Source organism: Panthera pardus, unplaced genomic scaffold, assembly GCF_024362965.1.
Source record: "Panthera pardus isolate Hobbes unplaced genomic scaffold, ASM2436296v1 HiC_scaffold_14, whole genome shotgun sequence".
NCBI lineage: Eukaryota > Metazoa > Chordata > Mammalia > Carnivora > Felidae > Panthera > Panthera pardus.
The window spans coordinates 1,314,977-1,327,844 of NW_026526699.1; positions in this window are offsets into that span (position 1 = coordinate 1,314,977).

Consider the following 12,868-nt stretch of genomic DNA (forward strand, 5'->3'; position numbering starts at 1 on the left):
GCTGAGATGCCAGAGATTTCTGGAAGCCCCCAAGCGCGCTGCTCTGAAAACATCACTCTTAACGAATGGGGCAGAGCGCCTTTAGAAGAACAGCCGTCTCCTTAGAGCGGCAGGAAATGTAGTTAAATAATCAAAATTCAATTCCTTTTAGTCTAGACGTAATGAGATTTCGTAGAATTATAATTTCAAGTGCAGTATACTACATAATGACTCTCTCAAATGTGATTTTCTTCCCCAGAAATGGATTACTGGGAGAGACTTGGCCCGGCTACAAACGGTGCTCAAAGCCGATCGGGAACACGCGAGGTCTACCCCTCTCGGTGCCGCGGCCCCTGCCGACGCACGAATGGCACACGTTGTGTCGCCTCCTGGGGTCCCAGCCCGCTCTGCCCTGTGCAGCCCCCCCCCCCCCATCCTGCGAGGATAATAGGACAATAACCTATTAGCGTTTGATCCTCAGCGACGTGCGGCCAGTGGAGCTGAGCCCAGTGACCCACCCCCTCCCCCCGAGGCAGGAACGAGGACATTCCACCCGGCCTGGGGCGGTGGCCGCTCCTTACGGCACCCTCCCCCCACACCCCGCCCCGTGGCCTTGTGGGTGTCCAACGTCAGTGCGAAGGTCGGACGAGGGGCATGAGGGGCGGAAGTCCGGCAGGCTCGGGTCACTCCTGCAGTTCCAGGGAGGCGGGGGGCCACGTCACCCCAGCCCGTGTCTCTGTAGCTCTGCCCGTGCGTGTAAGTGAATGAATGTTCCTGGACTGGCGCGCGAGTCGTGTACGTGCTCGGGTCTAAGTGTGCAGGGGTGTGGCCCCCGGCGTCCAGCGGCAGGAGGGACACACACAGGGAACACCGGGTCCCCCTCCCCGGCGGGGTCCCGCCCGCGGCTCCTCCGTCATCAGGGTCTTACCTGTAGCGACAGGAGCGCCGACAGCGGGACCAGGCACGGCGCAGGGCAGGTGCTCCCCGAGGTCAAGGCGCACACGCGGCCCCTGCGCCTGGGGGACACGCGGCCTGGGACGCAGGCGGTGCGGGCGGGTCTGAGCCTGCGCATTTCAACTCGCCCCGGGAGGTGGCCCTGGGCGGCCGCTGGGGACGTCGGGACGCTCCCGGGCCCGTCGTGGGCAGAGACTCGGGGGCCGCGTGCACGGGCACCTCCACGGACCCCAGGCTGCTGCTCGGTCCCCGCCCCCCGGGGACACCGTCCCCTCAGGCCACGCGGCCTCACAGACCCGGGCGCCATCTTCCTCCCGGGCTCTCTTCCCGCGCGGAGGCTCACGGGAGGCTTCTGGTTGGTGGGCGCGGGTCACGTGGGGCAGGGCAGCTGCAAGGGCCTTCGGGAGAGCGGCGTGGCTTCCACCCTGGACCCTTCCCTGTCCTAGTGCACCAGGCCCGGCCCCACCTGCGTTTCTGGAACTTTCTCCCCACAGCCCCATGCAGGCCTAGCTCCCGTGCCGCCCCCCGCAGAGAGGCTCCCGCACGTCCCCTGCTGGCACCCGCACCCCCGCCATTGCCGGACACCACACCAGGCCCCGAGCGCTGACCACGCTGCACACGGGGTTCACCATGCCCTCCCTCTTCCAACACAAGGTCAAAACGGGGCACATCCTTGCTCTCGCAGGTGTCAGGACCCCAGCAGACGCCCGCCACGGATGCTCCGGGGCAGCTTCCAAACAGACCAGGGCTCCTCCCAGCAGGGCTCCTCCCCAGGCTGGGCCTGGGGATACACCGACCCAGTTTGCTCACAGGTCTGCGGTGTGGGGGCCCTGAGTGTGCGGCTCCCTTGGCGGGCGTAGCTGAAGTGCCTTTCTCTCAGGGCTGGCCACACTTCTCCTTGACCCCAACCTCACGTGAGCGTCATCGTTAAAGGGCCCGACCTCCGGCCTACACCGACAGCGATGATGATGGACGATGACGGAAGCTGAGGAGGTCCAGGGTCAGGCCCTGTCTGTCTGTCGGTCTGTCTCGGGTTAGACACCGAGAATGTGGGCTGGGTTCCGGATGAATGCAGGGAGAGGTCTGCAGGAGGGTGAGGGAAAAGCCATGCTGCATGTCGCCAGCAGGTTGTGTCCCCAGGCTCCTGCCTGGAGCCCAGCTCTGCAGGGAGGCGGGCAGAGCCTGGCCCCTCAGCTGTAGCCTCCCCGTCTACAGAAGGGTACGACGGGCTGAGTCAGCCCAGACCGGTGTGAACCGCTCTTCACCATTGACGCACACTTTCTGAGGCCCACGCTGCCCTCTGCTTAAGCAAACAGGGCAGAGGAGGAAGAAGAGCCATGGGTGGTGATGGCAGCTGGGCTACTGGAGGCCAGCTTCCCGACCTCTCAGGACAGTGGAGCGTTCTGGAGTCAGCCAGCAGAGCTAGTGATGCGTCTGCTGGTTTGTCCCCAGGAAGGCTGGGGCAGGGAGGGGTGGGGTGGGCCGGGGCTTGGCAGCGTGGGACCAGCTCCCGCCCTCCTGAGGGATGAGGGGACAGCAAGGAGAGAGGACAGAGAGATGCCTGCACCCCGGGGCACTGGGAACATCTGGGCAGGGCCACGCTGAGGGGCATCGGTACCCACCGCATTCACCCATCCCTCGGACGCAGGCTCCGCACCATCCAAGAATTCTCCGTGGGACGTTAGAGGAAGCTGTCGCCGGCCTCAGACCACAGAGGACGTTCTGGGGTCAGTACCGGAGCAGGTGCAGCCGGTGATGACCAGAAAGCGAGGGAAGTTCCCCGGCCAGACGATAAATACTGGTGTGTGTGGAGCAGACTTGCCCGTAGAGAAAGAACGAGCTGTCCCTGAGAACCTTTACAAAATGTGTGCAAAGCACAGAACATAAAGACTAGCTTCCTTAACAAAATGAATCTTCAGACGTTATCATTTTCACAGCTAGGGCACAAAGAGGACAGCCTTTTAGAAAATAAAGTAACTTGAGCACATCACACATTTTCCCAATCCCTGTCCTTTCTCGCCACTTCTCGGGGGTTGTCTGTGGAACCTGTGCCCTGTTTGCCAAGCAGAGGGCAGCGTGGGCGTCAGAAAGTGTGTCGTCAACAGCGGAGGCTGGTTCCTGGTGGGGGTCTGCGGTGACCCAGCCGGTCCTACGCTTCAGCGGACGGGGGACCCGCCCTGCTCACCGCATCCTCCTCTGTGTCCCGTCCCCACGTCACATCCACCCCGGCACCTGTGCGCACACCTGGCGTCAGGGTGGGGCACCTTCCGGTCTGTGCCAGCTGGAGGTCGGCTTCTGCCGTGCTCCCCTCATCTGGACACAGGACCCTGGGCTGTTGTCACCCCGTCTCAGGCCTTCCTTCTGGAAGTTCTGCCAGACTTTCCACTTCATTAGACGGCACCTCTGGCTTCACGTGGAGTGGAGGACACCAGCGTCGGGGTTCACGCCGGCACCCACATCCTCGATCTGCGGCTCTCTGATAGGGAGCCATGCCTGTGGATGAGGAAGCAGTTTCCAAAGCCAGGCATCAGGTTACAAATCCAAATCCATTAGCGTGTGCAGACCTTCCAGATCGCAGTACGCTTAACTCAGTACACAAGGCGGGGATCTTCACAGATCTTCACGCTGATGCACTGAAGCCCAGCCTTCAGACTAGGGCAGACACAGACCCGTGGAGGAGCACATCAGGAGGGGGCTTGGAGGGGCGCTGGCCCAGGCTGAGGTTGGGGAGAGGGGCAGGGGACCTGTAGGGCAGAGGCTGGGCTTGGGGAGGGGGCTGGGGATCTGCAGGGAGGAGGCTGGGCTTGGGGAGCTGGGCAGGGGATCTACAGGGCGGAGGCTGGGTTTGGGGAGGGGGGCAGGGGATCTAAAGGGCAGAGACTGGGCTTGGGGAGGGGGTAGGGGATCTGCAGGGTGGAGGCTGGGCTTGGGGAGGGGGCAGGGGATCTGCAGGGTGGAGGCTGGGCTTGGGGAGGAGGCAGGGGACCTGAAAGGCAGAGGCTGGGCCTGGGGACGGGGCTGGGGATCTACAGGGCTTAGGCTGGCCTTGAGGAGCAGGGCAAGGGATCTGCAGGACAGAGGCTGGGCTTGGGGAGGGGGGCAGTGGATCTGCAGGGTGGAGGCTGGGCTTGGGGAGGGGGCAGGGGATCTGCAGGGCAGAGGCTGGGCTTGGGGAGGGGGACAGGGGATCTGCAGGGCGGAGGCTGGGCTTGGGGAGGGGGGCAGGGGACCTGCAGGGCAGAGGCTGTGCTTGGGGAGCAGGGCAAGGGATCTGCAGGAGGGACCAGGGACCGAATAGGACCGGGCACGGCACAGGGGCAGCTCCCAGGCTCCAGCCAGGACTGTCCGGGAGGCTTAGCCCTGCACGTCTGGGCTGGGCTAGGGAAGCAGGTCTCAAAGATGTGAGTCCACGCCCAGAAGTGAGGAGGAAATGCCCCAGCGGTGTCCCCTCGTCTCCTTAGGTCAGGGTCCCTGGGTGGGAAGGGCTGGGGCCTGAGCCATTGATCCAGGCTCTGCGGAGGTCACCTGCAGGCGGCGTCCCAGCATCCACCTTTCCTTCTAGGTCCACCCATGTGTCGTCTGGAAACACAGTCCCGAGGTCAGAACTGCGATCCAGGGACACCTTGGCCGCAGGGGATTTGGGGACCCAGGTCTGGTCAAGGAAGGCCCACACTGCCTACGGTGATTGGGTCCGGGACAGTCACATGTCCCTGCCCAGACCAATCAGAGTGAGCATCAGCGTTGGTCCCCGGTCCAACAGGAAAGGCTCTGGCCCGTCCCACTGGCTGCAGGGATTGGTTCAGGCCCAGTCACGTGCCTCCACCCCAACCAATCGCAGTGAGTTGTCGGGCTTTGCGGCTCGCTGAGGGGAAGGCCTGGCTTCCGGGAGGAGCTGAGGACTCACGCCCACCGTCGCTGTCTTGTCACCGTGCAGGGCCCGGAGGTGCGAGGTGACGGAACTCCTGGACCCCTGGGTTCCAGAACCCTGACCCGACGAAGACCAAGATTTGAGAGGGACGTTCTGATGCCATCGCTGGAGCGCTGGATCCAGCCGTGCCTGAGTGTGCAGGGCAGGGCCGGTCTGCGGTGGCTACTGTCACTTCCAGCGCGGGGACCCTCCCTGCTGCCTGAGGCGGGACGATCGGGAGCCGCATCTGGGTCGTGCTCCTCCCAGCGCAGCCCTGAGCCTCCACCGTCGGGCTTGTTCTCAACCTTCGGGGACGTGAGCAGCGCCCGGGCTGTGGGGACCGAGGGGCAATGCCCGTGGTCTCCCTGGTCTCTGCGGACTCCCCGGCCTCTCTGGTCTCTGGTCTCCCCAACCTCCGCGGCCTCCCCAGTCTCCGTGGTCTCCCTTGTGTCTGTGTCCTCCCCAGTCTCCGGCCTCCCTGGTGTCCGTGGCCTCCCCTGCCTCTGCGGCCTCCTCAGTCCCCCTGGGGCCCTGGAACTCCCGAGGAGACGGGACACGCGGGACTGAGCGTGTCAGCAGCTGGAGTGACGTCCAGGCGGCACGAGCAGCCGGACCGTGGGAGCAGGTGGACCTGAGGGCGCTCAGAGCCGCGGACACGGGTGTGGGCGGTGCAGAGAAGGTGGGGGTGCTACGCAGGCGAGCGACACCACAGCGGGCCGTGTGCAGGTACTGCAGGTGACCCAGAGAGAGCGGGGACACGGCCGTCACAGACTGCAGGGCGAGGAGCCCACCCCCACCCCAGTGGGGGCACCTGACAGGCGGGCGGTCACGGTGTAAACGCTCAGGTGGAGCCCGGGCAGAGCTAGCAGCACGCGCACGAGGTACGCGCCAGGTAGCACGGAGGGAGCGTGGGATCGGGGGCCACGGGCGACAGCACCGTCACACGGTAGGACGTGCGCAGGTGACACACGGCCCTTCACACCCAGGGGAAGTTCGCGGGCGAGCGGGCGGGCCCAGGCATGGCCCTCGATTGGCCGCACCGACAGCGCGGCTGTGACCCACACGCAGGCCGACCGACACCGGCCCCTGGACTCGGAGGGACTCGGAGGTTAAGTGGGAAAGGGTCACATAGGGGCCCAGTGATCCCTTCCAGCCTGAGAGCGGGACGCTCGGGCCAGCCGAGTTGGGACACCAGGCTGTGGGGTGACAAGGACCCTCAGCGCGTCTTCACGCTTGGTCCGGAGGGGGAGATGGGGTGCCGCACTGAGCCTCGTTTGCACCGCACGTCACGGTTGTAACGCGTTACCCTTCGATCGTCCGCAGAGAAGAACGTCGACGCGTTTGTGTCAGACATTCGTCGTGTGTACGCTTCTCTCTGAGCTCCGGTGGTGCAGTGAAGATTTGCAGTGAAGCCTTTATCTGTTAGATAAAAAAGAGCTTATGCGGAAGTTCCTGGTTGACTTCTGCATGAATCCTCCCGGCCTCCTCCTGCCGCGCAGGCCGGCCCAGCGTCCCTCCCGTTACCAAAATGGGGCTTCACCGGGAGGTGGGAACCGCCCAGCTGCCGGGTGGAGAACCCCCGGATCCTGGGGGGCCCGGGCATCCCCGAGGGTCGGGATGGGGGCATCAGGTGGGGGCACACCAGGTCGCGGTGCCCAACCCTGACGGCTCAGAGAGAGGCCGAGCGCGGGCCCTCACGTGAGGCGGGCGCTGGTGGAACCGTGGGGAGCCGGGCTGTGCTGGACTCTCCATCCTGGGACCGGCTCTGTTCTACCTGCCAGTGCCCTGGGAGTGCTCCCCCTGCCACGGGTCATCCCAGGGACGCTGGGGATAACTCGCTGGCTGGGCCACGGAGGACTCTGTCCCTGGGAGGTGGTGCCGTGGGCCAGGTCCCCGAGGAACACTCATTCACCCAGGTCGGGGCAAGGAGGCTGCTTCCTGGATGTTTGCCCCTCGGGCCGCTCTGAACCCGGTTCCCGAGCTCCCCCTTCCTTCACACTGCGCACAGGGGAGCAGAAGCGGGGAAGGGCTCTGAGTTCTGGGTGAAAAGCCATTAAATCTCTCAAGTCTTCTCCCAGGTTTTCTGATACTCGGCGCCGGAGGAGCCCGGGTCTGCAGCTTGGACCCAGAGAACCGTGACCCGTTCCTGGCGGACATGGTCACCCGTGGGTGTGTGGCCTCGGAGTCGGGGTCCTGGGGAAGTGTAGGCCCCTTCTGCATACGTCCACGACTTCTCCAGCTTGGCCGCGGTAGGGCGGGGCTCCTCACCTCCTACTCACAGACCCCGCATCCCCCAGGCCTGCCCACCCTGGGACGGGCTTGGGGGCTGGGCCATCCCCTTGGGACAGTTCTGCCCGGGCTCACCCTCGGCTCTGCTCCCAGAATGTCACTGGTCCCGGTGCTGCTGGCAGAGCAGAGGGAGCCGAGAAAGAAGGCTCTGTGCGAATTCACAATGCAGCGAGGCTTTGAGAAGACATCAAAGTCTGTTCTGATTGCCAAGAACCAAACACACGTCCGGGAACGTCACTGCAGTGACCTTGTGTTTTCGTCGCCAGGCCCTCCCGGCACGTCTCCATTCTCTCAGGTCTCACGTGTGATCTTAGTGCAGACCGATACCCGCCTCAGTTTTCATTAAAAGCTCATAGCATCTGAGAGTGTTTAGAGGGAAAAGGACACCGTTCTCTCCTCTGAGATTAGTTACGTGCTTGTTGGAGCCATTTAGTGCATCCGGGGAGTGTATGACAGCCCACGTGTCCCCTGTGGACCTTGCTGGACTTTGTCACTGCCTGCAGGTGCTGAGCGGGTCCAAGGACGAGAGCTTTCCGGGTCAGGTGATCGAGACTATGGACGGTCTGCAGTCCCCAGACTGCTGCGGGTTCACAGTGTGGCTCGAGGCCCCCTGCTGCAGCCCTGAGTGCTTGGACCGCGGCTCACAGCCCGTGCACCGGGGTGACCTCGGCCCTGGAATCGCTGGGGTGTCAGCCACAGTCAGGCATCAGGCACATTTTTCTAGTAAAGAAGCTGTGCCTCCATTACCAGAGCATATAGCTCATTCATTCAGAATGTATTTTCTCAGGGACCAGATTCTGTCCTTGATATTGAAGCTATAAATCCTAGTAGCAAAACAGATGGGTTCCCCGCCTTCAAGTGTACAGTTTAGAGAGGGATACAGAATCACAATAACTACTCTGAAGACATAGAATTGCAAAACGTAGTGGATATTGAGCTAGCAAACACAGGGATCTTTGGGAGCATTAAATGGATGCTTGGGGAGCTGACATCTGAAAGAGCTGGAATCAGCATAGATGACATTCCAGGCAGAGGAAACAGCAGGTGCAAAGGCCCCGAGGTGGGAGGACCAGACCCCTTAGACACAAAAGTCATTGTCATAACGACAGCTGGCACTAACACAGGGCTCACTGCTTTAAGTACGCCTCGCATTTTAATTCCCACCGCAGCCCGAGCAAAGAGGCAATGAGCACAGTAACACCGACACCCCCACGCTATAAACGAGGATGCTGAGGCACGTGGGGAGTAATGGCTGCCTACATTTCCATCGACAATGAGTGGGAGGACCGGGATCGGAACCAGACCATCTGGCTCCCCGTGCTGAGCTTCTAGAAGATGTTTGTTTCTCGAGTTTCGAGAGGACAGGGAGCACGGTGTGCCAGAGACTGGGGGAGGGCAGGGCCAGGTCACGAGGCCCTGCAGGTGCCGAGTACGTCAGGATCCTTTCTGCCGGCAACAACAAAAGGAAACCCACACCAAACCAGCTCAAGTGAAAGGAGATACTATTGGTGTATGTACCTGAGATATCTGGGGTGGGTTTCAGATCTGGCTTGATTCAGGGGCTTAAGTGATGTAAACGGGGCCCATCTCGTCTTGTCTATACTGGCTTCATTCTTGGAGCATTTCTGTCCAACAACTCAAACCTTACCGTCCTCTCAATTCATAATTCTAAAGCTTCAAGAAAGATTGCCCACCACTTCCCAGCCATTCAAGCATAATGTCTGCTTGGGCTGAAAGTCCTGGTTTGGGTAACATGCCTGTCACTTTTCCTATCGGTGTGGTCCAGGTGGAATGTCTGATTGGCCCAGGCCTGGATGCATGACCCACCCCTGGACACCAGGAGTGAGGCCACATCTGAAGTCCTGGGCCATGGGAATGGCCCCAGAGAGAAATGGACACCTGGTTATGAAAAGGGAAATAGAGGCTGGATGTCCAAGAGACAAGTGTAACTCTTTGGGCCCATCTAGGACTTTGACCAGGGATGAGGGCTCGACCCAAAGAGGGCATGTATTCTGAGCTCACTGGCCCTTGGGGTCCATGGCTCTGGGGAGGAAGGAGGAAGGAAAGTAGGTCCTGAGAGGAGAGCTGGAGACTGCCCCAGATCTCTGCTCACTCCCCACTCCACCCTGTGCTTATGCTTGGGTGGGAAAGAAACCTCCAGAGCCCAAGGAGGACAGAGGGGCTCTAATGGTTCTCAAAGTAGCTGCCCATTGGCATCACCTGAGAGGCTTTGGAATGGCCAGAGATCCTGATGTAATTGGTTTGAGGCACAACTGGGAAGGTGGGATTATGCGAACCAACCATGTCTCAATTCCCCAAACACCACCAGGGGATCCTACTCTATTTTAATTGTCTCACTTTAATCCATCTTACAAGAAACCTGTTCATTCGATGACTCACCTTAAATTTCTACTGAGTTTTCACATCCTCCTTGGGACAAATGAATGTCCGACCCGGACTTCCCCTGTTTCCTTTTGTGATGATTTCCTCAAGATGTTTTTGGTGGTAGTGAGACTGTGGATGAAGCCACATAGGTCCTTGCCTTTGAAAGGCTGGCCACTGCTAGGAAGTGAGAGAGAGCTGGTCACTGAGGCCTGAAGTGGGGTGTGGAGGAGAGGGTCACAGACACATCATACACCACTGTGCACATCCCTCCACCCATCGATCCTCCATCAGTCCGTCATCCCTGCATCCCTCCACCCGTCCATCCTCCATCAGTCCATCATCCCCGAAACCCTCCACACCCATCCATCCTCCATCAGTCCGTCATCCCTGCATCCCTCCACCCATCCTCCATCAGTCCCTCATCCCTGCATCCTTCCACCCGTCCATCCTCCATCAGTCCATGATCCCTGCATCCCTCCACCCGACCATCCTCCATCAGTCCATCATCCCTGCATCCCTCCACCCGACCATCCTCCATCAGTCCCTCATCCCTGCATCCCTCCACCCGACCATCCTCCATCAGTCCATGATCCCTGCATCCCTCCACCCGACCATCCTCCATCAGTCCATGATCCCTGCATCCCTCCACCCGACCATCCTCCATCAGTCCATGATCCCTGCATCCCTCCACCCGACCATCCTCCATCAGTCCATGATCCCTGCATCCCTCCACCCGACCATCCTCCATCAGTCCATGATCCCTGCATCCCTCCACCTGTCCATCCTCCATCAGACCATCATCCCCGAATCCCTCCACCCATCCATCCTCCATCAGTCCATCATCCCTGCATCCCTCCACTGTCCATCCTCCATTTTTCCATCCATCCCTGTATTCCTCCATCTATCCATCCTCCGTCAGTCTGTCCATCCCTGCATCCCTCCGTTTGTCCATCCTCCGTCTGTCCATCCCTGCATCCCTCCACCCATCCATCCTCCCTCATTCCATCATCCCTGCATCCCTCCACCCGTCCATCCTCCATCAGCCCATCATCCCTCCATCCCCCCACCCATCTATCCTCCATTAGTGCATCATCCCTGCATCCCTCCACCCATCCATCCTCCATCAGCCCATCATCCCTGCATCCCTCCATCCAGCCGCCCACAAGGACCAGCTCCGGATGGACTTCTCCACAGATGTCTGTGCAGAGGGAACTGATGGTCATGAAACCAGATGCACCCAGACCCACATCTCCTGTGACGAAGGTGGAGGTACAGTCTGACTGAATCTGATTGTGATATGACACATTTACTCAGAACCGACCAGGCCTGGATATTGAATTGGATGCAGTTAATTTGGATGCAGAAATTTGGATTAGGCAGAATACTAAAAAAGTAAAAATAAAAATTCATTTTTGCATGGTTCTAAATTTCCCAAATTTAATACAATTAAAACACTCACATCTCAGAAACACTGTCATGGACCATTTACCTTCAACTTTAGATCCTGGAAAACCTGTATGGGAGAGAACCAGTGGTGAGAAATGGGTCATAAAATATGCTGGCTTTTTCTTAAAAATTGAAACATCAAAACAGAAGATTTTGGGAAGAGTATTTCCAGTTGAAGCTCACTGAGGCCTCTTGTTAACTGGGCCAGGGTTGTTGGGGTCCCCTCGTCACGTGCGGAAGGAGCAGGAGCAGGAGCAGGGGGGTGGAGTCCCTCCCCAGAGACACCTGCTCCTCCTGCAGACGGACCAGCCCGGGAGCGCCTCGGGCAGCTGCACCCAGAGGAGTTTCCTCCGTGCGACAGCCCTTTACAGACGGGAGAGCCGGGGGCTGCTGGCAGGGCCGAGGCAGGACAGAACCAGCGATCTTCCTCCTTCACCCCTGCAGGTGGCCTCTCACCCCTGGGCCATTGGGCGCAGGACACAGGGGCCACAGTGGTCAGGTCGGCAGCAGAGGTTCCAGACACATGGAAATGCGCTCCCGATACCGTCCCCTCGGGGAGCAGGGATGCAGCAGTGGAGACAGGAGCTGCTTCCTGGGGCCGTGATGGGGACAACAGGGGACAACAGGACACACGGTGCGGGGCGAGCACACAGCTGCTCTGGGCGGTGAGAGCTGGGAGCCTGGTGGAGCCGGGCTCAGACAGCGGAACCGGTGCTTCTGCTGGAAACCGGGGCTGGGGACACTGACTGACCCGGAGCCAGGCTGCAGGGAGGGCGGGACAGGCCAGGACACCGGGGGGCGGGGACAGGCCAGCCTTGCAGTATGGCACTGCCTCCTCCCGCCAGGGAAGACAGACAGACGTGCTCCCTGACCCGGGAGGCCCTTCCTGCCCCCCGGTGCTGCCCTCGCCGGCGTCCGGAGGCTGAGAAGGCCCAGGAGGCCCGTAGCCACTTGTCAGTTTAATTCACGGTGTTTGGGATTCATTACAGAATAATTGTCTTATCGATTTGCGGCTGACATATTTACTGCTTTTGCTTTCAGATCAGAAAAGATGCAGTGTAGCTAAAGCAACTTTAATTATGTGGGTGCTTGGGAATCCTAAGAGTTGCGGGCATTTCAAATAATTTATTTTAAATTCTGGAGCATGGAAATGACCGTCCATGACAAAATTTCAGGCCAGCGGGACGGGCACCCTGAGAAGGCCCTCTGCGTTCTCACACCTCAGGCCCCTTCCCTGCCCCCAGCCTGGCCCCCTGGTGAGGGTCCCCTGTGCACCCAGCCCGCCGGCCGCAGGGTGAGCTTGCTCACACGTCCCCTCTTGTTCCGGAAGCCTCATTCCAGCTGGGACACCTATTTATCTATGATGCACTCAAGGGGGAGGCGGCCCTGGAAGGGCACACTGCATGGGGGCTCGAGAGCATGTGGGGACACTGCCACCCCACCCACGCACGTCCTGGTGCAGGAACCAGAAGGCCGGTGGGCTGCACGCTCGCTCGGTCAGACAGAGTCCTGGGGCCAGTTTGCGGATGCGAGGGTGCCGGGGCCAAGCTGAGCAGGGAGTAAAGCTCTGCCCTGGGTCTGGCACGTCAACCGCCCCCACAGATGGAACCCGGTCAGGTCTAAGCAAGGTGATCCGAGGCGGTCCCAAGGTACACACGCCCTCGACTCGGGCCACTCTGAGGCCCTCCCAGTACAGGGCATGACGATGACCAGGCAGGCCCCCTAGCTGCTCGACCTGGCTTCGCACAACCCGGTCAGAGGTCGGAGGCTGTAGGACAACACGGAAATCCCCACCACCTCGGTGTCTGGAAGTTACTATCAGGTGCCGAAAATAACCCGAGGGTTTTCCACGGACAGTCCAGCTGGGTCACTCACAACTGCCCAACTCCCTGCCATGGCCCACAGAAA